Source organism: Balaenoptera borealis, assembly GCF_965194805.1.
Source record: "Balaenoptera borealis genome assembly, chromosome: 19".
NCBI lineage: Eukaryota > Metazoa > Chordata > Mammalia > Artiodactyla > Balaenopteridae > Balaenoptera > Balaenoptera borealis.
In genome coordinates this window covers 48,352,616-48,378,560 of record NC_138878.1, presented here as the reverse complement: position 1 = coordinate 48,378,560, position 25,945 = coordinate 48,352,616, and the positions used below count along the sequence as shown (strand labels likewise).

At 46.2% G+C, this 25,945-nt stretch overlaps 1 protein-coding gene across 9 annotated transcripts in view; it reads right to left on the bottom strand.

Moving 5' to 3' along the window:
* The window catches only part of ZNF536 (zinc finger protein 536), a 424,854-nt gene that overhangs the window by 372,690 nt on the left and 26,219 nt on the right, over window positions 1–25,945 (bottom strand). The gene's annotated exons all lie outside the window — the stretch shown is intronic.

Here is a 25,945-nt window from a genome sequence, read left to right as displayed (position 1 = left end):
GCAATGAGGACAGAGATTACAAGTCTCTCTCTCTTTCTCTCCTCAATCAGATTATCTTCTGCATTTTGTTTTTTCGGTATCACTCAACATGAAAATCTAGGCAGTGTAAAACACGCACTCTATGCTATGCTTTCCTAGGTTCTACCGGAGCTGAGAGGAACAGGCGTCCGGCACCCAACGTGGCTCTACGAAGATTTCATTTGCTCACAAGGCTCCTCACGCTTAGCAGGAGGTGGAGGACAGACTTAGATTTTATATCCAAGCTCATTGCTTGCAAAATTTGAGGACTATTCTCCAGGGGTTGTTCACTTAGAAGCCTTGTAAATTCCAGTGACAGGGAGAACACCGGGAGACTTCACTGGGCAAGTCGCACCCCTGCTTGTCCTCCGGCTTCACATCACTGATCAGACCTCCGGCTCCTGCAATCTGCCTGGGGTCCTCAATCACTCGAGGCCCCAGCACAGCCCTGAGACTCTGTTGGAGCTGTGATCTTGTAAGGGGTCCCCCGAGTGCTTAGGGGGTTGCCCAAAGGTAGCTACCTGCCCGGGAAGGTTTGCCTAACAAGCTTCCTGCTGGAATGGGAACCTCAGGAAGGGAAATCTAGTTAGTGCCATTTGTGCCTTTGTGAGCCAGTCTAAATAGGAGGGGCTCCTGGTGTCTGATGTCATTACAGTCACTGCAAGTCGGTCAAAGGTGACCACATCAGACCGATGTTCTTGATTCGGATGGGGGGGAAGGAAGATGGCAGCGCAGTAACAGATCTTCTGGTGCAAGTAAGTAACGCGCACTGAGAGATAATGCAGTAACATAACCAGACACAGGTCCCCGACTTGAGGCCTCCTCTCATCCCTGCCTTCCACAGGGACCCCACGGTGATGAGCCAGGGCAGGGGCGCCACCCAGGAGACACTGCCCAGAAGTCCAGTTTGGTGCAGGTACCAACGGATCAGAGGAGGGGCGGGAGGGGGCAGATGACAAAGGCAGCGAAAAGCATGGCATGAGTCAAGGGGGGTTGGGTAGCAACCGCCTCACCAAAAACATGCCTGAAATCCCATCCACTACATTGATAACCCCTGCCTCCCCTTTAAACGCAGGGAAGTCCCACACGCAGTCATTCTCAGCCACCAGCCCCAGGGAGCGAATGAGTTTCGGAGACCCGTTCCCTCAGTGGCTCAGACCTTCTGTGTGCCAAGCCCTGGGGTAGGCCAACGGCAAGCAGACCTGCCATGGGATCCAGAAATGGCCCACTGTGTGAAGAGTCTGGCGGGACAGGGAGCCTGCCAAGAGGGGGCCAACGGCGGGACACCAAGGAGGGAGGGAGGGCGTGCGAGCTGAGCCCTTCAGCAGGTGCAGGCAGGGCCTCGAGGGAGACAGGGCTGGAGGTAAGGGGAAGGCAAAGGTTCAGAGATCCTGACATGGGGCTCTAGCAAGGAGTGCAGGGTGGCTGCAACTTGGAGAAGCAGGAGAGAGAAAGCAGGGAGCACTGGGGGGGGGGGGAGTCTGGGGAGGGAGGGATTGCTTATAGCCTGAGGCACTTCCAAGGCCCCTCTGAGGAAGGGGATGGGAGGAAAGGGGATGGAAAGGTCTGAGAGAGGGACTTACTTTGAAGTGGGGTGGAGAGGACAGGAAGACATGGGGGACAGAGACAGAAAAAAGTAGGAGGTGGTCCAGGCAGCTCTTGCCCGTCCTGGCACACAGTGGGCCCACACTACGGCATCCCTGTGAATCCGCTGGGGCCCCACTAGGGGACAAGGCATGCCCCTCCCTCATGAGTTCTCCCAGGGGAGACAAGGCAGCTCTGAGCAGAGCCAGGGAAACCTTGGCATGGCAGGAGCCCAGCCTCCCATACTCAGGCACAAGGGCGCTGAGGGAAGAGGCCATTGGCGAGTCAGGAGATGAACAAAAAGATGCCATACACCCCCCATTGACAGTGCCTCTGTAATGAGCCCCAAGTTGACCACAAAAGATCCTTCCTCTAGGCAAACATGTTGCCTTCCCGTGGTCATTACACACCTGTCGCCCACCCTACACCATGACAACTGGAAAGTCATACAAGAGACAACAAGAGTTACCATTTGCTGAGGGCCTGGTACAAAGCACCAGGCACCAGGCCCCAAGCTGAGGGATGTCCCTGGGTCACCCCACAGCACATGGGGAAAGGGCTATGTCCCATTCCCCTTCTAGCCCCTAACTTCTGGCAGAGGGCTTGGAGCTCAGTAAATGTCGTGTGGAGGGGTGGAAGGGAGAGTGGGAGGGAGGGAAGGAAGTAAAGAGGGAAAGGAAGGATGGAGGGAGTAGGGGAAGATGGAAGGACAATAGGATAGATGGGGGGATGGAGATGGATAGAGGAAGGAAAAGAAGGGAGGGAGGGAGGGAGGGAAGTAGTAGAGATGGAGGGAAGAAAAAGGAGGACGGAAGGGAAGAAGGAAGGGCTGGTTCACATCACCCCTCCCCTGGCCCACGTTCTGCTCCAGAGGCTGCCCCTGCAGGAGACAGAGTATATTCCTAGAGACACAGGATCACCCTCCCCAGGGGTCACCTGGAGGCCCAGCAGCAGAAGCAGAGCTGTCTGCTGAGGAGTCCGGGGCAGATGGGAGTGGACATCAACTGCTTTCCTTCCAGACAAGAGTTAGGAAAGAAGGATTCAGAGACAGAGACAGCAGAACTCCTTCAGCCCTCTGTCTGGAGAAGGGTGCAGCTAACAGGAGACATGTCTGGAGCTGTCTGAACATTACACCCCAGTCGCCCAGGGCCAAGGCCTCTGAACCTGCTCTCCTGGGCAGCGGGCTCTCCTCCATCTGGAGGGGCACACAGAGGGGCGCTCGAGCCTCTTCTCCAGGGGACACTACCTGGGGCTACATCACCCCTTCCGAGCGTCTGGGTGCCCCTCCCAGCTCAGTACTTAATATTCTCCAGACCCACTAGGGACAAGGACCCTGCCCCAAAAAACGGTGGCTCCTCTGAATGGACTTGGAAGTTCCATTCCAAAGCACTGAGTGATTCTCCCTTTCCTTCTCCGAGACTCTGAGGGATGAACACAGCCCCAGCGACAGCCCTCACCACCCCCATAAGTTCCCAACAGGAGAGGCTTTCTGGTGAGGAAAGCTAGCTGGGAAAGAGCCTCAGGGACTGAGCCCCTCATTCACCCCTCACCTGTCAAGTGCCCCCCGTGTCTCCTAACTTCTAGCTTCCGGGGACCCGGTGGTATGCAATATTTCTGCTTGTGTGAAACTTAAGTCTCAGTGAGCAGTGACAAATAAAAGTAAAATATAACGTTAGCGAATAATAAGTTCTAAGAAGAAAAAATAAAGCTGGGAAAATGACGGACAATGACAGACTACCTTAGATAAGGTAATCAGAGGAGACCGCGCTAAAAAAGTGACATTGACAAGGGACCAGAAGGAAGTAAGGGAGTGAGCCCTGTGAACAGCTGGGGAAGAATCTTACAAGCAGAGCAAACAGTGAATGCAGAGGCCGTGGTGTAGGACGGAGCTGGTGTGTTCAAGGAGCAGCAAGAAGCCAATGGAGCCAGGGCGTGGACATTGCGTGGGAAAATGGGACAGGGCGGGCTGTTTAGGATCCAAATACCTCAGCAGGCACGGTAAGAAACATGGATTTTATTCTGAGCCATTGGTGGGTTTTGAGCAAGGGAATAACACGGTCTGATTTACATTGTGCAAGAATCACTCTGGCTGCTGTGGGGAGAACAGGCAAGAGGGGACCAGAGTGGAGGCACGGAGAGCACTGGGGAGGCTGCTGCAGTTGTCCAGGTGAGAGAGGAGGCTGACTTGACCTGGGCTGAGAGCCGCAGTGATGGGGAGAAGCAAGCAGATTCAGGATGCCTTCTGTGTAGGGCCAGTGAGACTTGCCAAGTAGGACGTCAGGTATAACGGGGGCCCAGAGTCACCCTGTGCTCATCCTGGCCCGCGACTCTGGTGGCACAGATCACCACTCCCAAATCAGCCCTTACCCAGGGCTCAGGTGCAGTAAACCGTATGTTTCTGATGCTTTGACATCTGGGGCCTTGATGACCCTGAAGGGACAGCCGCTCCCAGAACTAGCCAATTCCCAGAGATAGCAAATGACTCCCCTGGGAGCCCATCTTTCATTTGCAAACGAACCAATCCAGAGCCCATGCCCCAACAACCTCCTGTATCATCAGGCTCTCACACTCTGGACCACTGTCCCCCTGCCCTAGTTGCCCCAGGGTCAGGTACCAGACAACCGGAGACAGCCCCTGAGTCCCGGAGCCTACTAAAATTATCTGACTAGCCAATCCTAAGTCTGCTTACCCTGCCTTGCCGTGCCTTTCTCTTGGAAACCAAACTTCCCCTTGCTCCTTCTTCTTCCTGACCAACCCTGATGCTCCCCTGGGCAGCACTGCATAGCACGGCGTGCCCCCTCCCCTTAGGAACTATGAGTAACAAAAGATCTTTTCAATGGCAGTGTGTCCTGATCTGTTGGCCTCGCCACACGCTTGCTCTCGGGGTCACCTTGGAGCCACTGCCCTCTTCTAACTTCTGCCAGAACAGGTGCTTGCGGAGCTGTTATTCAACAGCCACAAAGTGTCTCACAGCAGAGAAGGAACACTCGGAACTCAGCCAGCTCTTTCCTGAACCCCCATCAGCCCACCCCAGGGGGTCCCACAACTGACCCACCGCAGTCGGGCCTCCAAATACAGGGCTGGCACCTGTGTGAGTGTGTGTGCATGTGTCTGTGTGTTTGTGCACGTACATTTGGGGTGGGGGGTGGCAGTTGCCACCCTGATGTAGAGCCCAGCATCACAGGACACAACTGAACTATTATAACACGGAGTGCGTTGGGCTGCCGAGACATGCTTCCAAAGGAAGCCTCTTCTTTCATTTTAAAACAAAGGTAACTTTGATGGAGAAGCTATTTGATACCTGTTCGATCTAAATGCTTTCAGGATACACAGACATCAGACGCTCACAGGAACCTGAGAGCCCGCGATATCAGCCCGGGTGCTGGGATGATAAAAAAGGAGTGGAGAGGCTCTTCCCATCAGCTTGCGACCCGGTGCATGTATTTTTACATGCTTTAGCATGAAAAAAAAAGCCAAGATGCTCAGAGCCAATCAAATTACTTCCCTGTCTCTTTAATAAACAAATCCATGTGCACATTAACAGTGTTGAAAATTCAATTTAAACTCTTTGTCTGTTGCTGCTTACTCTAAAGATGGTCTTTCTTAAACAACAGAACACCAAGGAGTCGTTAGTGCTCTCTCTTCATTACTTCAAAAAACCAATCATTAGACACCAGAGTATATACGTAATTAGAAAATCACTTCCTTTGCAATCCAAGCTAAGTAGTTTACATACTGTAATTACAGGGACAAAATCAATTTTTAATCATTTCCCTGATTGGGCTCATCAGCTCTGTGGGAACATTGTAACCTGCTTGTTGTGCAAAAGCAACATCTGGGCTAAAACAATTACCCTTTGTTTGCTACAATATTCCTTAAATCTTTTTGCTTGCATAAAAAAATGAAAACATGAAGACAAGATATTTGGATGTCTTTTTGTCCTTGATCAACATATATCCGAAAGTTCTCCTCGTGACGTGAGTTTAATGTTCCCCGGAATTTACGGTTTAACAGTACACATCCAAGGAATGTATTTTTTCAGTGAGATAAAAGTATCTGATTGTTTTAAAGATCCATTCAGCTGCCTAATTGTTCCATAACTAACACATGGTATTCAAACAACCCACACATCACAAAAGCTCATCTGGGTAATCATGGGCAACTATTATTGCGATGGCTTACACTTTTCTAATACAAATGAATGGATTGTATCAAAATTTAGAAAAAAACTAAAAAGCTGAGTATGTGTGAAAAATAGTTGGTATGAATTGGCAAGGCGAGGCTAAGCATTTTGTTCTCTTAATAGGAAATGACCTCATTTACACTGGAGTAATAATTAGTACTGCTTCACTGACAGTTAAGAAAAAAAACTTTCCCAGTATAATAAGGCAGCATCTCCTTTGTTAGGAGATCTACATTGATTATTAACCCTTGCCAAGAAATTCCAAGTTTAACTTTACGTTCCACTGGGCTCATGCTTGCTGGCAAAAGATAAAAATAGCTGTTTTGGAAACCATTGCCTCTCACCCAGATTTCCAAAGTTTCGCATCTGAGCTTTTAAGTGACAATCTGAAACACTTGGTGTCCCCTTTGAAGGAACATGGAAAGCCCCCACCACTTCACCCCGCAGCCCCAAGAGCCCCCGTCAGCCTCTGCACTCTCCCGGTGGCCCTGGTCCTCCCCGTCCTTTTGAAGTTTATTGGCTTTGATTTTTGCTTGCAAATCCCCCAACCTACAATTAATTCATAGTCAAAACAGCCCTGAGAAGGAGAAGAGGAGAGAGGGGAAGTGAAGGGAGAAGGAAGAGATCCTTGCTGGTGATTCAGTCCAGTCTGATGGTGCAGGAAGGAGATAGGAGTGCATGAGCCCTTAAAGAAATACAGTCCAGGAAACGGCCGGAATACATTCACACACATACACACACACACACACCACTTCTGAAGGGATTTGTTCACTGACCTAACCATTCCTGAACTCATAGGAGTGACAACTGACATGTATTGAGCACTTACCATGTACCAGCCAGAGTCCCTCATGACAATATTGACCCTCATGACGACCCAGTGAGGTGGGTACCATTATCCTGTTCATTTACTGATGGAAAACTGAGGCACTAGGCACGAAGTAACTTGCCCAAGGTTAAGAGCTCATGACCGTGGGAGCCACTGTGCCCCACTGTCTCCCAGCACCAGGCAACATCTCTCCCCCGTGACCCTGGAGAGCCCCATCTCCAAAGCAGCCAAGCTTGCCTGGTGTCCACTAGTCAGAGACACCCCATGGCCCCACATGCCCTCAGGAGCACACCCACGCCTTGGCACCATTCTGCACATGGATTCCTACTCCTCACCCCAAGGTGGGAGATTCCGACCCAGGGCAAGGCAGAGAAGGAGAACCTGTCCTCTAGGCTAGTGTGCTCAGGCTAGGAGGCACAGACCAGATGCACACACATCCCACAAGGCTCAAGACCTACGTCACTGGGCATGGTGCCAAGCTGCCACGCTGGTGGAGTCCCAGAGCCTGAACCGGTGCAGGACGGCACCCCAGCTCTTCCTGGAGGCTGTTTTCTCTGAGAGCCAGTGCCTGACCCTCTCCGCTATGTTTTTGCCCAACTTGGCCCCAGTCTCATCCCATCCATGAGAAGGCAGAGCCCACATCAGCTCAAGATTCTATAAGATGATTGGGATTGACATATATACAGGAATATGTATAAAATAGATAACTAATAAGAACCTGCTGTATAAAAAATAAAATAAAATTCAAAAATTCAAAAACAAAAAAAGATTCTACAGGATGGCAAATTTGAGACAACTGTGTCCCCCAGAGTGGGAGGTATGCAAAAGAAGAAAAAAAGTCCCCCAAATTGTAAATGCTTTCTGGTATATTGTATCACCACATGAATTAAAAATATTTATCCCTTTACAGAAGACGTTTCATATCATCATCAGATCACAAGGTATCTATGAAGTAGCTTATCTTGAAGGAAAAATGTGAAAGAACTGGAAAGCACAAAGTGCCTGTTTTCTCTTCCTTCTATACTTTCTGCGAGTGATGTTGCTGTTCAGGTACTCTGTACTCTGCCTGGCAAATAATGCTTGAATATTCAGCCGTCACAAAGAGCTGTGCTGTCCAGCTTGGCAGCCACTGACCACAAGTTCCTACAGGTGAAATGCGCCAGCCCAAAGTGAGGTGTGCTCTAAGCCTAAAATACACATCACGCTTGGAAAAATGTAAAATGTTTCATTTATATCGTTATACTTTTTACATGTTGAAATGATAATATTTTGGATACACTGAATTAAACAAAATTTAGTCTTAAAATCAATTTCCCCTGTTTCTTTCTACCATTTTTAATGTGGCTATTAGAAAACTTTTTTTGTTTTGTTTTGTTTCTATTTTATTTTATTTATTTTTTAATTGAAGTTTAGTTGATTTACAATGTTGTGTTAATTTCTGCTGTACAGCAAAGTGATTCAGTTTATATTTATATATATATATACATATATATATATATATATATATATGTATATATACACATTATTTTTTTATATTCTTTTCCCTTATAGAAAATATAAAGTTGTATACAGGTTCGCATGTGTGGCTTGCATTATGTTTATATTGTATAGTGCCGATTTCAGCCTGAGCAAAAAATCAGGCCTTTTGACAGTCGAATTTAGCCATCATAAAAATTCACTTGTTTTCTGAAGCAGGGTTTTAGAGAAAATGTATCATCATCAATATCACTTGAAATGTTGGTTCCATAGATATTCTCTGAAATCAAAAAGTTACACAAGTTCTACCTGAACCATTGTGGGATCTCCTTTACAGGTGTTGCCTTTTTCAGTTCATTTACTTTTAGTTTTATAAAACTGGTTATTCAAGTAATATGTGCTCACTTCTAGAAAATTTGGAACATCGAGTTAGTACAAAGAAAAAATAACATAATTCTATCAGCTGGTATGATTGTTGTCGATATTTTGGTGTATTTCTTTCTATTCTTTTCCGTGCATGTCTGTGCGTGTGTGTGTGTGTGTGTGTGTGTGTGTGTGTGAGGTCATGACCATAGCTGAAGACATACTGCATGTGCATCTTTAATTTCACGTGTCCTGAAACCTCAGGTCCCAAATGTAAGAAGACTCTGTTTGGCCCTATGAGAATATAGGCTACTGGCTGAGGTGGCTGAGTTCCCACAGGTGTTGCAAAGGGAAAACATCAAGAGAAGAAGACAAGCCATATACTGGGAGAAAATCTTAGCTAAAAACATATCTGATAAAGGACTGGTGTCCAAAATATAAAAAGAACTCTTAAAACTCAACAATAAAAAACAAACGGCCCACTTAAAATGGGCAAAAAAACCTGGATGCCTCACCAAAGGAGATCTACAGATGCAAATAAGCACGTAAGATGCTGGACATCATATGTCATTAAGGAAAAGCAAATTAAAACAATAATGAGGTACCATCACTTATTAGAATGACTAAAATCCAAAACTATGACACCACCAAATGCAAAGCTATAGAACAGGAAGTCTCATTCATTGCTAGTGAGAAGGCAAAATGGTACAGCCACTTTGACAGTTTGGCGGTTTCTTACAAAGCTAAACATACCCTCCCCATACAATCCAGCAATCATGTTCCTTGGTATTTACCCAGAAGAGTTGAAAACACATCCACACAAAAACCAGCACACAGATGTTTATAGCAGCTTTATTCATGATTGCCAAAATGCATAATCAACCAAGATGTCTCTCAATAAGAGAATGGACAAACAATCTGTGGTACATCCAGACAATGGAATAGTACTCAGCCATAAAAAGAAATGAGCTATCAAGCCACAAAATGACATAGCAGAACCATAAAGACATATTACTAAGAGAAAGAAGCTAGTTTTAGAAGTATGATTCTTACTGTATGATTCCAACTCTACAGCTTTCTAGAAAAGGCAAAACAAAGGAGACAGTAAAATGATCAGTGGTTGTCAGGGTTTGGGGGAGGGAGAGATGACCAGGTGAAGCACAGGGGATTTTAGGTCAGTGGAATTATTCTATATGAAACTCTAATAGTGGATACATTTGTCTAAACCCATAGAATGTACAGCATGAAAAGGGATCCCTTAATGTAAACTATGGGCTTTAGTTGATAATAATACATCAGTGTTGGCTCACCAACTATAACAAATGTACCACACTAACACAATAGGGGAAAATGTGGGGAGGGACTGTACTTTGCGCTCAATTTTCCTGTATACCTAAAACTAAGAAACAAAGTCTATTAATTTAAAAGGGGAAAGAGAAAGAACAGCTTTCAGGAAGCATAGGGAACTGCTCTTTCCTGGCTGGAGGATTTCCATGTCTGCAAATCAGGAAACCTCTCCAATGCTTAGAGATTTCGGATCCTTCAGAAGCCTTCTGGCCACCACTTCTCTGATGAGTTGATCTCCAAACGCTTCCCACAGAGGCTGCTCGGGCAATCCTTGGAGAAGAGCGCTGGGCACGTAGCACAAACCCCACTGGCTGGCCCGTTTGTACTTCTGTGTGTACCACTTCTCGTGGTTTTCCTGTTGGCTCAACTCACAAGACGAACTGACTTGTGTCTCCAGAGCAGAGCAGGTCAGCCAGGCCTGCACCCCCATCTCAGGGCCCATCTTCTGGACAGCAAGGGAAAGGAGCTGCCCGAACTATTTCCACTCCTCAGGTGGGGCAGCCCCCAAGGCCCCATCCTTGCTCCTTCATCTCCAAGACAGAAACTTGAATGAATGCCTCAGAAAGTACTGAAAAGGATAAGGAGCCAGACAGAGGTGCAGAGTGGGCGTATGCCACCTCCCACCCGGAAACCAGCAGGAATGTGGAGAGTGTCTCGAAAATTCAACAGAACCGTGGTGTCATCTCCATGTCTCTGTCTGGGCATAGGGTGCCATCAAAATGCTGCTGTTCTACTGAACTGTCACCTCTCAATCCACATTAAGTTTAGCTCCCGCTACTGGTTATTCTGGAGAAGGCCATGAAAATTCAAGGGCGGACCGATTTGGAGGCCACGTAAAGTATTTCACACTGTCTTCCTGTGATTTTATAGTAACAAGAAGAATTAGTAACAAGAAGAAACAGTAACTGCCAAAGCCATGGGTCCCTCAAGTATTCTGCATGCTATAGCAAAAAAAAAACAAACAAAAAAAGCAAAGTTGACAGATGAAAAATAACAGGGAAAGTCTCCAGGAGTGTGACTCTGAGGGCACAGCCCACTGCAGGGGGACAGAGAGGCCCGGAGAAAATCTAGTCCTTCTTAGCCTGTCCCACCAAGCAGCCAGTGAAAGGCCCCCTTGCCTGTCTCATGGTAAAGTTCCTATTCCAGAAAATTCAAACCTAACAATTCACAGAAAAGAAAAAAATGTCCTTTCCTTCTCATCTTCCAAGCCTTTCCATTTTGGTAAAGATATTATAAACATTCTTAGGAAGAGTATATTCTCTCTCCTCTGCCCACAGGTAACAAGGAATGGCAGATGTTTCAGAAACAGCACATTATAAAAAAGAAAAAAAAAAAAAAAAAAAAAAAAAAAACCCAATGTCACTAAAACCAGAATGGAAAATGTTTTATACATTAACAAACATTGTAATGAATTTGCACAACCTTAACCGACTGTATACCCAGCATAATGAAATGGTCTCCATCTTTTCAAATAAAAAATTACGTATCTAGCACATAGCTCTAGAAAAGCATTGTTCTTTAAAAAAAAAAACAAAAACCTGCATTTTTCCCAGCTACCATGTAATTTGTGAGATGCATTTTTAAATGATCTGCAACAGCAGCGGCTTCATCAGTCAGATCATACCGATAGATAATTCACCAAACCGTCACATGATCTTCCATCACTCTAAAAGACGCGAATATATTGCCACAAGCTTTGGGAATAATGGGTGCACCTGTTTACGGTGTCACCTCTGTTTGCTAATTGTCTCCTTGAGCTACATTTTACTTCTAATGCATTTATTTTTGACAGGCAGTGTCTATTTAGAAATCACATTACTTCAAGTGCAATTGTTCTTTTGTCTATCAAGTAAATGAAGTGTTGTTATACAGATTTCAGGTTCTGATTAGTAAAGTATCAGAGCCCCAAAAAGGTCAATCAGTTATTTACCTGAGGTAATAGAAGGATGACAGACATCTTGAATATACTCCAGCTCACGCTATAGGCCATTTTATTATAATTACTCAATTCAGTCTAACTTAAATATATATTCCTAGGGTTGGCAGCTTAAATGGCACACTGAGAGCACGTGTCCAGAGACTGGCATCAATGCAGAATGTAGGCATGTGGGTCTTGTGTTTGCACGCCGGGGTGTCGCCCATTTAAATTTGCGGTCCCTGGAAATACCAACAATTGTGGCCAAACGATCGTGTGGGTGGGTACTTGTCCCCATCTGTTGGCTTGGATGAATTCTCGCATTAAAATAGATATTTTTAAAATAATTTTTCAAATGATTTTACTCTTCAGGTCTGATTTGATGAGTGAATTCAGATCAATATGAAGGTAATTACAACCGAAACAAAAGACTGACAACAACTGTGGAAAGACAAACAGCTGTCTGTAGGAAAGCCAGAAGCAACCGGACCAAGACTGCCTTCGACTTCCGCTCTAGAGCTAGTGGAGCCAGCTGCCTCCACCGATGGCCATGTGCAGGCCACGCCAACAGACCCCAAGCTGTGGCATCTCTCCATGTATGAGGAGAGGCTGGGGACTGACTTCAGCCAGAAACCAGATTCACACAGACATTAACATACACAGGTTAAATAACGAGAAGATGTTCAATACGAAGGAAAACATAACCTGAGCGCCAACTCACTACCTAGTGCTCAGATCCAAATGTCTAAATCTCAAGCACCCTCAAATTATTCCTACAGAGTGCCCCTCCACCTGACTTACCACCTCAGAGGCAACCCAAACCATGAATCATAGAGACAGCTCTCTATTTAGGAGTCTCTTGTCTCTTAAGTGGATCATCTACAATTTCTTTTTTATTCTTCCTGATCTCTCCATCCGTGAATTGTAGCATTCTCCCTCCCTCCCCGCTGGTGCCCTACCCACGCTCCACGGCTCACACTGCTCAATTATCCGCGGTGCAGCATCTAGCCGAGCACCACCAAGCCTCGCACTGGGTCAGAACACCCAACACACCCCTCTCCGGACACCCACCTCGTTCAGACCTGTGCAAGGTGGCCACCCCAGGCAGGCAGTGGGCTTACAGAGAATTCCAGAGACCACCGCTACTCAACACACTTGCCGAAAGAAAGAGACACGAAAAGCCACGCTCGCCTTAAGTCACATTCTAAATTGGCTCCCTGGAGCATTCCCTACCTTGTTCACTAAAGACTGTGTGTGTTTCCTCAGTGTTTAGCATATGCTATGTAACCTGAGCAGGACTTGCATTGTATCACTAGTTGTTTTTCCAAAGTGTTTTCCCATCAGGACCATAATTATATGCAAACTACTTGACTTAGAACCATTTGCAAACATGCTTTAAATGTTCACTAGGATTATTCCACCACCTAAAAGCAAGAAAAGAGGAAGACACATGAATCCTTCCTTGGGGACCCCAAGGCCAGTGAGACAGGGGAAACCCTGACATGTAGAACCACAGACTATCCTTAAGTAGCAAAACCTCCACGACATTTTCTACAGGAGCGACGAGGAATGTCCTCTTCATTCTGCAATTTATTTCAACTCTAAGTACTCTAATCATGGGAAGTACTTTTTGCTTTTTAAACAGCCTGCTTGTTTTTGCAGGTCAAGAGCATAAATAAAACAGTCAAGTTGGAAACTTGGAAAGCTCATTTGCAGGAGGAGGAAGTAGTTATAGATCGTCCGTTTGTTCAGACACGAGGCAGCTCTCAGGAGGCAGCTCAGGCGCGTGTGAAAGCCAGATCCTGGCCGGCCAGCACTCACTGAGAGGGCCCAGAAGCACGCTGTCCTCTTATTTTGGGAGAATCACTCTTGGGAAAAGACTGGGGAGTTGTCGGAAACGCTCAGGGGCTATACTGTATGGTTTTAATACAAATAAGTCTCCAAGCCAAGGATTAAAGAGCGGTGAGTGAGAGGTGAATGCCACCATGGGCTGCAAGACAAGGCCAAGCTATGACTGGGTCGCCCTGAAATTGCAAGTATCCTGAAGTGCTGACTCTGACATTTACTCATGTCACCACTGGCTCCTGATGAATGAAATTAAGTGCCTACCAATTACAATACAGGATCCAAACACTAGTAGATCATTTCTCAATCGCTGAGGATCTCAAGAAAATAAGATGCCTTGAAGCCAACATATTTAAGATGGTTAATATCTTTACCAAAAAAAAAAAAAAAAAGAAGAAGAAGAAGAAAAAGAGGGATGGAGGGGAAAAAGAATCACTATCCATTTTTCCATATGAGATATCACATACGTGTGCCTATCGCCAAGAACAGAAATCATAACCAAATAAACTGTATTCATTTGCAGACCTCTCTCTCTCTCTGTCTCTCTCTCACACACACACACACACACACACACACACACACACACACAACTGCTGATAAGGCTGATGAAGGAAACGAGGCCATGAAAACTCACTATCAATACCAAGGTCACTGGAACAGAGAGATAGGACTAGAGTATGGGTGTATCAGAAGAAAAAATTACTTCAAGAACTGGTGATAACTTCCCGTGTCTGAAGGAAGACAGTGTCACAGGATGTCTGGGGCTTTCCCCGCAGAAGACAGGACAGGGTGGGCCACGGCCCACCGAGGCTAATTCCTGAGAGCGGGCAGGTCCCAGCCTCCCACGATGCCAGGCAGAGGACACAAAGAAGGACACGGCTGGCAGCAGCTTAAGACCACAGTAAGCCACCAGACCACATTTTTATTGCTACCTTCACTTCTATTTTTTCTTTATTCTGCATGTGCTAGAAGAACCCCCACCCCCTCTTCTTTTTATCAAACATTCCTAATGTAGTGACAAAATGAGGAAGAATGAAAGATTATTATAAAACAGGACTTTTATGGCTAGCGTCTATGGAACAGTCACACTGTTACATATATTTTCTCTAAGTAATCAGGAATGTATTGGTATTTTGAAATTATGTATCTCTAATAACACAAAAGTACTTAAGAACAGAAATAGACAGTAATGGAAAATGCAGTCAACTGTTGACAACATATAGAATTTCTGAAAATAATTTGCAGAGAACAGCACAGCAGATGAGTCAAAATTTTCACAAAAATATTTCTTGCCTCCGATAGTCCAATGTAATTCATTTTCTATCTCTGTTCATTAATCATTGTTAAAATTAGTGATCCATTTCTTCCACTCTGCCATCTGCACTCAGCTTCGTAACAAACATGACACCTTCCTGCATAATAAAACCTGACAACTACTAGGATGCATTTCCAAATAGCTTTCTGCATATTTGCACCTCTATAACGGATTCCGTTGTCAGACAAAAGTGGATTATTTAACCAGAGTTCTTTCTTTATCAATTCGGAACACAGATGTGTGTGAATGTGTATGTGTGTGTTAAAATATGATCAAGAAAAATCCGTTTATTTTAATTAAAATAAATTTGTCCTGTCTTAAGTAGAAAGTATTTTAAATCCAGGTTACGCCAGCCAATATCTCTCACCAGAAGCACAGCGGGGAGTATTATGCTTGATATATGAAGTTTACGTAAATAATTTGTGGCTTCACCTTGTAAACTTTTCTAATAAAAGTGATCTTGACATTCCAACCTCCTAAAAAAACTTTTTTCATTTTAATATCCGGCTTTATTTTGTTTTTTCAGTCTTTGATCACAGAATTTCAAATAAATATTTTTAGGGAAAGACAAAACAATCAAGGAGCAGGGAGATACAGACGAGAACACCAATGAATAATTAAACACATGCCAAGTGTTCCCTTGGGGAAGCCACCACTGGGTCCAAACTGCGGGGAAGCATTCTTAGTCCTCCTGGATGGCAGTCCGCATGGTGTCAGTCAGTCTGACAGTGACGCGGGTGAGGAGAGGAACTGCAAACCGGGACCTTCTCCTTACCCTCTGAAAGAGCAGCCTCTTAGAAAGAACATCTCTGAGCTTCCAAGAAAGCAGCACCCACTTGAACGGCAGAGCAGACCTGCAACCTACAGCTAACCTGGACTGAGGTGGGCATGACGAGCCGACCCTGGGTCTGTCCAAGGTGAAAAAGGCAACTTGTATTTCTCCACTTTTTTTGCCCACTCTGAGTCTGCCTCTTCTCTCCTTGCCCCTTCTTCTGGACATGGCAAGCCCTAACTAGGGACCTCAGAATCCTCGAGAAACACATTTTCAAGCAATTCAGCCTCCTCCTGCTGTATTCCCTGGTACCTGCCCAGCTCCGTGCCAGGAAGCCCGGGGGTATACAGAGGTGCCCCAACACCGAATCAGCCCCCCAGGGACTCGCCACATGGTAGGAGAGACAAGTTTCATGCAGATGTCTCCAAACCAGGAGAGAACGTTAGGTGCTATCACAAAGAGAGAACTGCCAAGGGAACACTTCATCCTAACCTGCAGTTCGTGGGCTGGAAGAGGACCCGGGGGGAATTGCAGAGACAAGATGGCATCTGAGCTGATCAAGACATCAACAAGCAAAGTCAGAGAGGAATGGGATCCTGGTAGCAGCGAAGTTGGCGGTGCTGGCACCCCAGCATTTGGGGAGGGCTTGGGCTGGACCGAGGGGCTGGATGAATGGCAGGGCTGGAGCAGCCAGTGGGAAAACACAGTCATGGGCACAAGGGGGAGGCTGAAGAGGTAGCACCTTGAAGGCACAGCCAACAAATCGCATGCGAAGCCAATACAGCGGCAGGAAGAATACACAGCTCTATGACAAAACGCACTTTCTTTGAAATTAAGGGAATGGCCGTTTAATGACTGCCGGCCAACGACTCTGTCTCTGTCTCTGCCCCCCACCCACACCCACCCACACACGCCTATTGACAGAGCAGAACTTTTTGTTTAATCCCCCCCGGTTTATCTTTCTCTGTCCTCACAGCCTGGTGTGGACTTGGAGCGGATCCCCTAACTAAGCCTGATTAGAATGAGAACAGTCAAAAGACAAACTTTGCAAAAATCAAGGTTTAAAATAGAAATAGCAACTGACCCTCAGCTGTACTGCTGCCGGCTGGGACAGTGACAATAGCCACTCTTTTGTTAAACTTTCCTGTGAGACGTGCTCACCAGACTGGGGTGGGTGTGTGTGTCTGTCCGTCTCATGTACGAGAGAGTGGGAGAAACGTTTTAAAATAGCCCTGGCTCAAAAAAAAATTAATCACAAATTACCATTCACCCCTCAACAGCCAAAATGTCTGTTAATTCATTTAACATATACAAAATCTGAAGCTTCCCTATAAATATTTCAGAATTTGAAACCTTCCATTTTGTCCCTGGCCCTGAACAATAACACGCACACACGCACGCGCGCGTGCGCGCGCACACACACACACACACACACACAAACACAACTATGGGGGTGGGGCCTGGGGAGGTTGAGGGGAGGGTATGAAACCCCCTCCCCCAGGCATTGTCTCCCAGCCACCCGGCTCCTCCAGCCTGGAGTTCCCTCTTCCCTTCACATGTCTGCATCCTGACACATTCAATTTCAGGTTATCAGCACATCTGAATTATAGAATACTGATGGGGATAGAGGGCAGGCCTCCCTGGGCTGATTAGCACCATTTAAGAAAGCTTTCACCAGCCGGCTTCATTGGCTGGGAGCACCACCATGGTGGGTGGCCTTTCTGTATTAGAAGTCAACACAGAGCTGTCTCATTTGAATTAAATATGGACAAAAAGAAAGATCTGATTATGCTTATTCATAGCTAACCTGTTTCGAGTTCACCAGGCTGCCAAACTTGGAAGTAAAAACTGAAAGTTTCTTTCCTGTGTGTCTGGATTGTTGGGTATTCTTATTTTCTCTTGCAGTTTTTCAGTGAGTCTGAAGTGTGTGTGTGTGTGTGTGTGTGTGTGTTTAAATTTCAGCCTAGCTCAATCTGGGAGTTTCTTTCTAGAAAGTTGCCTCAGTAAAGATTCAGGGAAAAGCTTTCAATTTGGTTACAGACAGACAACAGTGGAAAGGCAGGGTCTGATTTTAATCCATAAATACATGAAAACACACACAAATTTGGCTATAGGAGATTTCTTGCAACAGAATGAGTAGCTGAAAATTTGATTAGCACAAATAAATTTCTGACATGAGACTGAGTGGTGCAGTGATTCAGAAAAGACCTAAACGTACAGAATACTGGAATCACTGGGTTGAGAATAATACCCTCGTTCGTGGTAGCATTTACCTTTATATCTTCACTTTCACAGATACGCACACACCCCATTATTTTTAATTCCCCTCCTTCCTCAGCATGGGCAACTCCTCCGACACCGAGTTAATAAAAAGAGCAGGAGTTTCCAGGAGCTCCCGAGGGCCCTGCTGCCGACTCCACGGGTGATGGCCCCAGAGCGCGGGCGAACCGGGGGCAGGCAGGGGCTGCGGCTCGGTCCCGGGGTCCACGCTCTGAGACAGGGCAGGGACCCAGGAAATGCTCTCTGAAATGACTATCCTGGAGACCGTCTCTGGCACTCACACACCCGGCCAGGCTCTGGTTCCATTCAGTTCACTGTAACGAATATTTATCGAGCCTCTGCTGTGTGCCACGCGCGGGGTTTCCAAAAGGGAAATGTACGTGCTCCCAATCTCCTCCCCGTCTGCTCCTCAGGATCCATGCCGTGCCCGTCTGTGGGCCGCTGGGGACGTCCAGCCTCACGCCTGTCCACACTGTGGGGCTCTCTGTCCTCTCCACACTTGCCTCTCTCTGTGCACCCACACCTGCCAGGGTGCCCTGGCACACTTGCTTTTTGACAGGTCATTCCCACAGGGTTGCTCTTGCCTCTTCATCTGGGTGGTAAACTCCTCAAGGGCAGAAAGCACATCTCCTCCTCCTTGGAGTCCTCCCCAGAAAGCCTCAAATACTGAATCAACCAACCCCAGCCAACTATCTGGGTGCAGAGAAGGAGGCGGCGTGTGAGCACAGCAGAGCGGGCAGCCCCATCCCCAAAGGGAGCCCGGGTGCCCACCACACCTCCACCACTGCAGGGAAGTAACCCCGTTGTACCTCCACTCTTCACCACCCACCCCGGCTCCCTCTGAGCACCCAGCAACCAAGAGCCCTGAAAATGCCACAAGGAGATGGCCAGCCCCTGGCCACAACGCTGCTCCAAGCCTGCGACCACTGTGCAGCCCTCCCTCCCAGGGCACTGCAGGGGCGCTGGCAAAGGGGCACGGGGTGTCTTGCCACTCGTTCTCATAGTCCCCCCAACACACAGCCTTGAAACACTAAAAGCAAAACACAGCCCAGAGCAAAGCACTAGGAAGGATGCCCCATGGCCTCTGAGTGAGCACAAGCCTACCCTTTGACCGCATGTTCCCCCAGAGCTACTTGGCGCAGTGGGATAGTTTGGTGACTGCCTCTTTCCCCCTGGACTTCAAGGACGCATCCGTGGCAGAAGGGAGGGAAGCGCCAAGCTCAGCCTGCCCCTCCGGGGTCTGTCTGCTGAGGGAGGGGCACTGGGCTCAGTGTTCTTACTTGTCTTTAATGGGTTGGCAGAGTTTTTCTTTTATGAAACACCATCGTCACCACCTAAACTAAACACACGTCTCGAAAAGGGGTGAACCAGCTTTCTCATCGCTAGCTTTGAACCCGCACAGACCTCCCACAGTGCCAGTAATTGCATTGCCAACAAGACGCAGAAGTGCACCCAAGAGCAGCATGAAACACGAGGGGTAGGTGGGACTTGTACCCACAAAGCGTGCACCCAGGCTGTGCCTGAGCCCTGCCTGGGGGCTGGCCAAGGGGGTCCCCTGAGCACCTGCTACCTTTGCGCCCAGCAGCCGTCTCCATACCTCAGTCAGCCACAAACCCCCTTCACAATCCCCACCGTCTCTTGTGCCACCTGGACTGTTATTTACTTAATACTCTTTAAATTAACTTTAAAGCAACTCACTTTTTTTTTAACTTAGCCTCACCTTTAAGCAATAACGTCTGTGAAATCACAGCTAGGATGTGCTACTTATATTCTTCTAATAGGTCTTAAAATACCCAACTGTTAAAAGTTTAAATCGACGTATCATCTAAAATTGTCTCATGTAGTGCGAGCCACATCGGGAGAGGCCTCAGGAAGCACAGCATAGACGGGAGTAAATGGGACGGGCCAGGGTCCGAGGGTCTCCCGTCCATCCCGGGAGCAGGACTGGTTCGGGGCACTAAGGGCATGGCCACCCGTCTCCCCTCTCCCCCTCTGGGGGCTTGAGGCTTCACTCTCTACAAACGCTGCCTTAAGTATAGCGGCCATGGCTGGTGCCTGGGGCATAATTTCCTAACTGAGAACCCTTACCCTGTCACTTTCCAACCTAGAGAGGGACCCTCAGTAGCAACACTGTGAGTGGCTAACGAACTTCTTTCTGACTCTATCCTAAACTCACCACCAGGAGTTTATCTCACTGCCAAGAAAGCTCTGCTTGAGAATAGCCAACGCCCACATGACAATGGAGCTGGCCTTGACCACTACTTCTCCTCCTGGCCCCTAAGCATGATCACACAACTGGGATTTTTCTGTCAAAAAAAAAAAAAAAAAAAATGCCAGCAGAAGCTCTGCAGTGGGAAGCAGAATCCTCTTACCCCACCCAGCAAAGTCTAAACAGACAACTGAGTGACTCCATGAAATGCGGGTATTTCCTGTATGTGGACAACCACCCTGATGGTCCCCAACCTGGACAGGGAAACACCCATCGCCCCACACAAGACAGGATGAGAAAGTCCAAAAGCAGACATTTGCACTTGACCTGTTGCAGTATGGATGGATGGAACTCTCCAGAATTCATGTTTAAAATAAATGTAATTAAGACATCAGAGTTCCTCTATATTTTCAATATCCTAATGATCAAGTGGTAAACTTCAGAAAGAAATCCCAACAAGTAAACTCGAAAAGAGGCAGAGGAGAAAAGTAACTAATTATCATTCATCTGTCCTTTTGCATTTTAAGCAAACTACGCAGCCAATGGCATGGCTTATTGGATCTAAAGGCTTGTGGTGGCCTCAGGAGATGAGGAAGCTTCCAGAGTGTACATGTGGGTTTGGGGGGATACACTTCTAGTCTTGGAAAAGCCATTCCCATATTACATGCCCTAAGATAGTGGTTCTCAGACTTTAGCTACATCCAAATCTCCTGGAGACCTTATTAAAATACACACTGCTGGGCCCTATCCACAGAGTTTCTGATGCCATAGGTCTCGGGCAAGCCTGAGAACCTGCATTCCTAACAAGTTCCCAGGGCCAGGACCACACTTGGACAATCACTGCCCTGGGTACTCTCAGGAACCCTGCTGCTGCCTTTTTTCTGTAAGGGAAGAGCTGCATCCCTGCTCCCCAGTGTATCACTTCGGTAATTTGAAATTTTTGATCATCAGAAGAGTGTGAGGTCTTTTCTCTTTAAGGTGTAATCACCCATATGTGAAAGCATCAGAATATAAATGACGCAGAAAAAGCAAAGACATCAGATGCCTATTCCTGTTCCATGCAAAATCACCACCATTACCACCACCCCCCTGCAAAAAATTAAATCAAATTAAAAAGGAGAGCTTGAGTTGCTATAAGGTTCTCTCAGATTTCCCCTCAGAAATGTCACAGGTTTCAGGTAATTTGCTTGTCTTTAAACAAATTACCAGAAACCTAAAATATTTTTAATGGTGTACTTATTCCAATGTAATAATAAAAACATAAAAATTTTTAAATTACTCTACATGACTTATGTACTAAAGAACTAGTAACATAAAAATATACATTTGTAAACCATACATCTATTGAATGGCGCCAATCTGTTGAGATAACCGAGGCCCCAACTGATGAGAAATAGTAAGTAACCCTTTAAATAACACATCTCATATACTCTCCCTTTTTGCCCCAAAGGTATTTTCCGCAACGTGAGGAGTACCACACGCCTCATCCCTCCTCTGAAGGTGAACCTCAGACCCGGGCTGTATCTGCTTGTCTATGAAGCTTGCTCTTCTCTCAGATTAAGAGGATGGAGCTGGTTTTGGTTTTAAAGCCCTTCTGTTACCAGAGTCATTGGAGGTGGCTTGGACGTGAACTGGGTTGGTAGGTTGTGTGCGTGACACCAAAGTGTTTATCCTATTTGCATTTACCAACGTTTCCATGGCTGATGACTTCTATTTAACCCGCCAAAGTGGCGTAACTCCTCCTTCTTTCCTGTGATAGTCATGGCCAAGACGGCAACCAGAGGGAGGACCCTCGGGTTATTCTCACGTGGCACCCCTACCAAGTGAGGACTGGAGAGGACGGGAGGACGGGGGGGGGGGGGGGGGCGGCGGGGGGAGGTCAGGAGCGGGAGAGAGCTGAGCCACACGCAGCAGCAGTTCCGAGCGGGTCCGATCGCACGAGGGACAAGACCGCTCGCTCCATGCGCTCCACCTCAAGCAGGTCAAAGACAGCATTCCGGAAATAACGTTCACCTAACCTCAGCTTTCTGGGCTCCCGAGTTTGCACAAAGAAGAAACAAGCCTCACCCTGACTCTGTGAGTGCAGACGGCAGATGGGTCTGCCCAGGAGCGGCATCAGCTAGGTGACCATACACTGGTCTCGCAGTGGCCACCTTCCCTCCAAAGAGTCTCAGCTCCTCCCAGGAGGCAGGCCAGCAATGACATCCAGGCCCAGGGTCTCCTCCAGCACCATGCTGTTTAGTTCTTCACGGTAAACACGGTCGGCCTAAAGCTGGTCAGCTGCTGGCCACATGGTGGTAATGAGCCCAAGAGCCTGGAGTTCACAATTATTTCAGATTTACTCTCTTCCTGATCTTTCATTTTATCAGCAAAACATCCTCTTGGCAATGGGTATTAAGCTAAAACTTAAATGAAAAGAAATGCAAGGAAGAGTCCACAAAAGGCATGGCGTATGAAAGGAAAATATTCAGACCTCAGCCTTGGCCTTGACCTTTTACTGTCTTTTAACATTAAACATTTGCCCCACCTTCGAAAAGATAAATGTGGCTTTTGATGACAGCCAATGTTATCTGAGGATTAAAATAGCCCTCTTGCAGTGCTCAACATTAAAGTCTTCCGCATTTGCAAAATTGCAAACAGATGCAACTCAAGTACCTGCAAATAATCTGCCAAGACCAATTTCAAAAGGGAGATTTCAAAATATGTGGAAGTCATTAGGACATGTATTATTTTTGCAATGAATAGGCGCCAGGAGTGTCTCAAGGAGCAGATGGGTGCTACTTTGTTTATAAAAGATCAACAGAATATTCGGCTGTAAATGAAGACATATAAGCTATATGAAACAATTATGGTAAAATGGCGAACATTTCAAAGCTAATTGTAATGGTCTTTTAAGATCTGAATTCCTCATTTCTTACTGCATGCTAAAATATCATTTTAGTTTTGGGTCTTGATTGATATAATTACCAAAATGACAGAAAATTAAAGTAAATGCTGTCAGTTTTACTGTTGTAAATGTTGTCACTTTATCACTTGTTTACAGTGGCACCAATACTGATAAATGAATATTTTTCAACATGAATAAAAAATGTGACCTCCGTCTCCCGGAAATCTTCAGAAAGGACAGCCCAAACGTTAAGAACCCAAGCAGACAGAGCGAACCTCAAACTGCATTATAACAGAATTCCAAATAGCCTCTCTCTCACACATGCCCAGCTTCAGAGAGCTCCTGTTGCTAATAAAAATCTCCACGATATCACAGAGGAAAAACAGAGCCAGCAAACATTTGCCCTCACCCGGGTCCCTCTGCATGTCTGTGTCACCGCCCAAGCAGGACTGAGTTAAGCTCCTATTCTATTTTCCTGTTTTATATTGGTAATCATGTGAATTAGATAATTACTCATGGAAAATGTGATTAAACATACATCGCTATTGCCAATACCGAATCATGAAGAAAGGGCATTTCTGCGAATTGCTTTTAACATCAATAGCAAACTGGGCTCGTAAAAAATGTCCAATTAAGCCAATACCTAATGATAGATGGGCTGATCCCATGACTTGCAAAGATGCAAATTGGATGCAGGAAAAATGAGGAATCGTGCGAGACATCCTGGATTTCCCTCTCCACACAAAAGACTCCTTTGCCCAGGATGCTCTCGAAATTTCACTAACTCCTGCAAAGTTGAGACTCCTTTTTCCTCTTCCCTACAGTTAACTTTCTGTGGGGCCTTCAATTCGGTGTGCTGCAGGAATACTCTCGCCACATCTGTAAATTGAGGAGACGTGGAAGAGAGGGAAAACTTGAGCTAAAGACCGGTCTGGAACGGGGTGCAAAGGAGTAGCTGCCCAAGAAGGAACCAGGCGAGCAGAGGCTGCGACCAGGTGGCCAGCCTGCAGAGACTCAGGAGAGGCCTGCGGCTCCCGCCCTCTCCCCAGCCCCGGGTCTCCCTCCCGCCAATCACCCCGAGCAATGCGGCCACACGAAGGAGCATTTCCCTTCCTCCCTCTCCTGACTCACCAGCACTGCTTTTCCGTAAATCTTTAAGCCGAGTGCACATATTCTCCTGTGACAGGGTCCATGCAGACGAGGATATGCACCCTACAATCACTGATGAAATTTGTATTGACTCCAAAATCAAAAGTAATGAGAAGAAAATTGGTTCACAGCCTGACCCGACAGTTCCAGACTGCTGTATTGAAGCTGCAGAAAGACATTTTTTTATTGTCTCCAGATTTCAATTAATGACATCGAGCTACCCCATCTTCCCATTATTAGTTTGAACAGAAGATCAGATTTAAGAAGTTTCACTAAATTAATTATGTAATAGTATCTTGCATTTCTGGAAAACCTTCCTGTTTTGTAAAGGGAAAAGATTCCTTTTACACATTGTGGGACTCGTGGAGTCCTCCAAACTGTATGCATCCACCCTAATACATGTTCTCTCATGTATGTGCTCCTGTGTGAAAATGCACATGTGTGTAGGATATACCAACTCTGGGCAGGGCCATGAAATCCTAGAGCAGCTCAGCTGTAATTATGCCTCGGTAAATATTTCTTGTTAGGTTTTAGTGCCAAGCTAGAATGTCTTAGTATCACCACCCCAAGCTCTTAAGCCATATGCTCCCAAAAAATTAATAATAGTAACCCCACAAACAATCACCCTGTAAGCCACAAAGAAGAGCCATCTTCTTCTGAATGAAAAAAAAATAATAATACATCCACAGACACTATCATTGCCCCTATCTTGAGAAAAATGCAAATTATGCCACACGGTGCTAAATTATTCTGGGATATTTCATAATGTGAATTAATACCCACTAGAGGCTAAGCCGAGATCATCAAACTCATTTCACATAAGACAACGAATTTAACCACCCGTGACTCAATGAGTGAGAAGTTAACATGCTACCCAGCAACACTAACCACTCCAAGGTAGATTGTCTTTAAATAAAATAACCCATTTTAAAGACTTTTCAGTCCAGGGCTAACTTTCTCTGATCTCACCAGATGGCGGAACATTCACTGCTCAGGCTTTCCGTTCATACGATGGTGAAAATTCTTTCTATGGAGATCAGGCTGTATCTAGTCACCATCTTCTATCAAGCCCAAGTAAAATCCTATTTCACTAAAGTGAAACCACAGAAACAAAAGCATTCCGATACTTCGCAATCTCTGCACAGTTGGGTCACCGACTCCTTGTTAGCTAAAACAAATGTCACATTTTCAATCCACATTTGAAGGTCCACATTCCAGAGGAGGTTTGAGTGATCCTTTTTTTTCTTTTCCCAAACACGAACAATCAAATTTAAGACAACACTCCGGAAGAGAAGAAAAAAAAAAAAAAAAAATCAAAGGATCTCTACCCCAACGCCAAATGTATCCCTAATGCACTTGAACAATAGGCGGGCTGTGTTCCTACCCTGGAATAACACCGTCCATATGAATCCTAGGAATTTAGTATATCTGACAGTTTCTCTCAACCACCCATAACATTCTTTCCTGTCTCATTGGAGCTGGCAAAGGAGAATTCTGTAATTGAGTGGTACAGAACATGTGCCCTCCTTGCTAGAAGATGACAGATGGATTATAAAAACTTCAAAGCGGAGCAGTTGGAGCACCAGGGGAGAGATAGTGGGTATTTGAACTCTCCGTCTTTACCCAGGAGACAATGGCACTCTGACATGGAGCATATATCAAGGAATGGTGTAACTAGATAGACATAATCTTTCTTTTCACTAAGTATTTAACATTCTGTTACGAACAAGTTTCAGCCCAGCTAAAGTGCAACTCATCTTCATGCTAATCGTC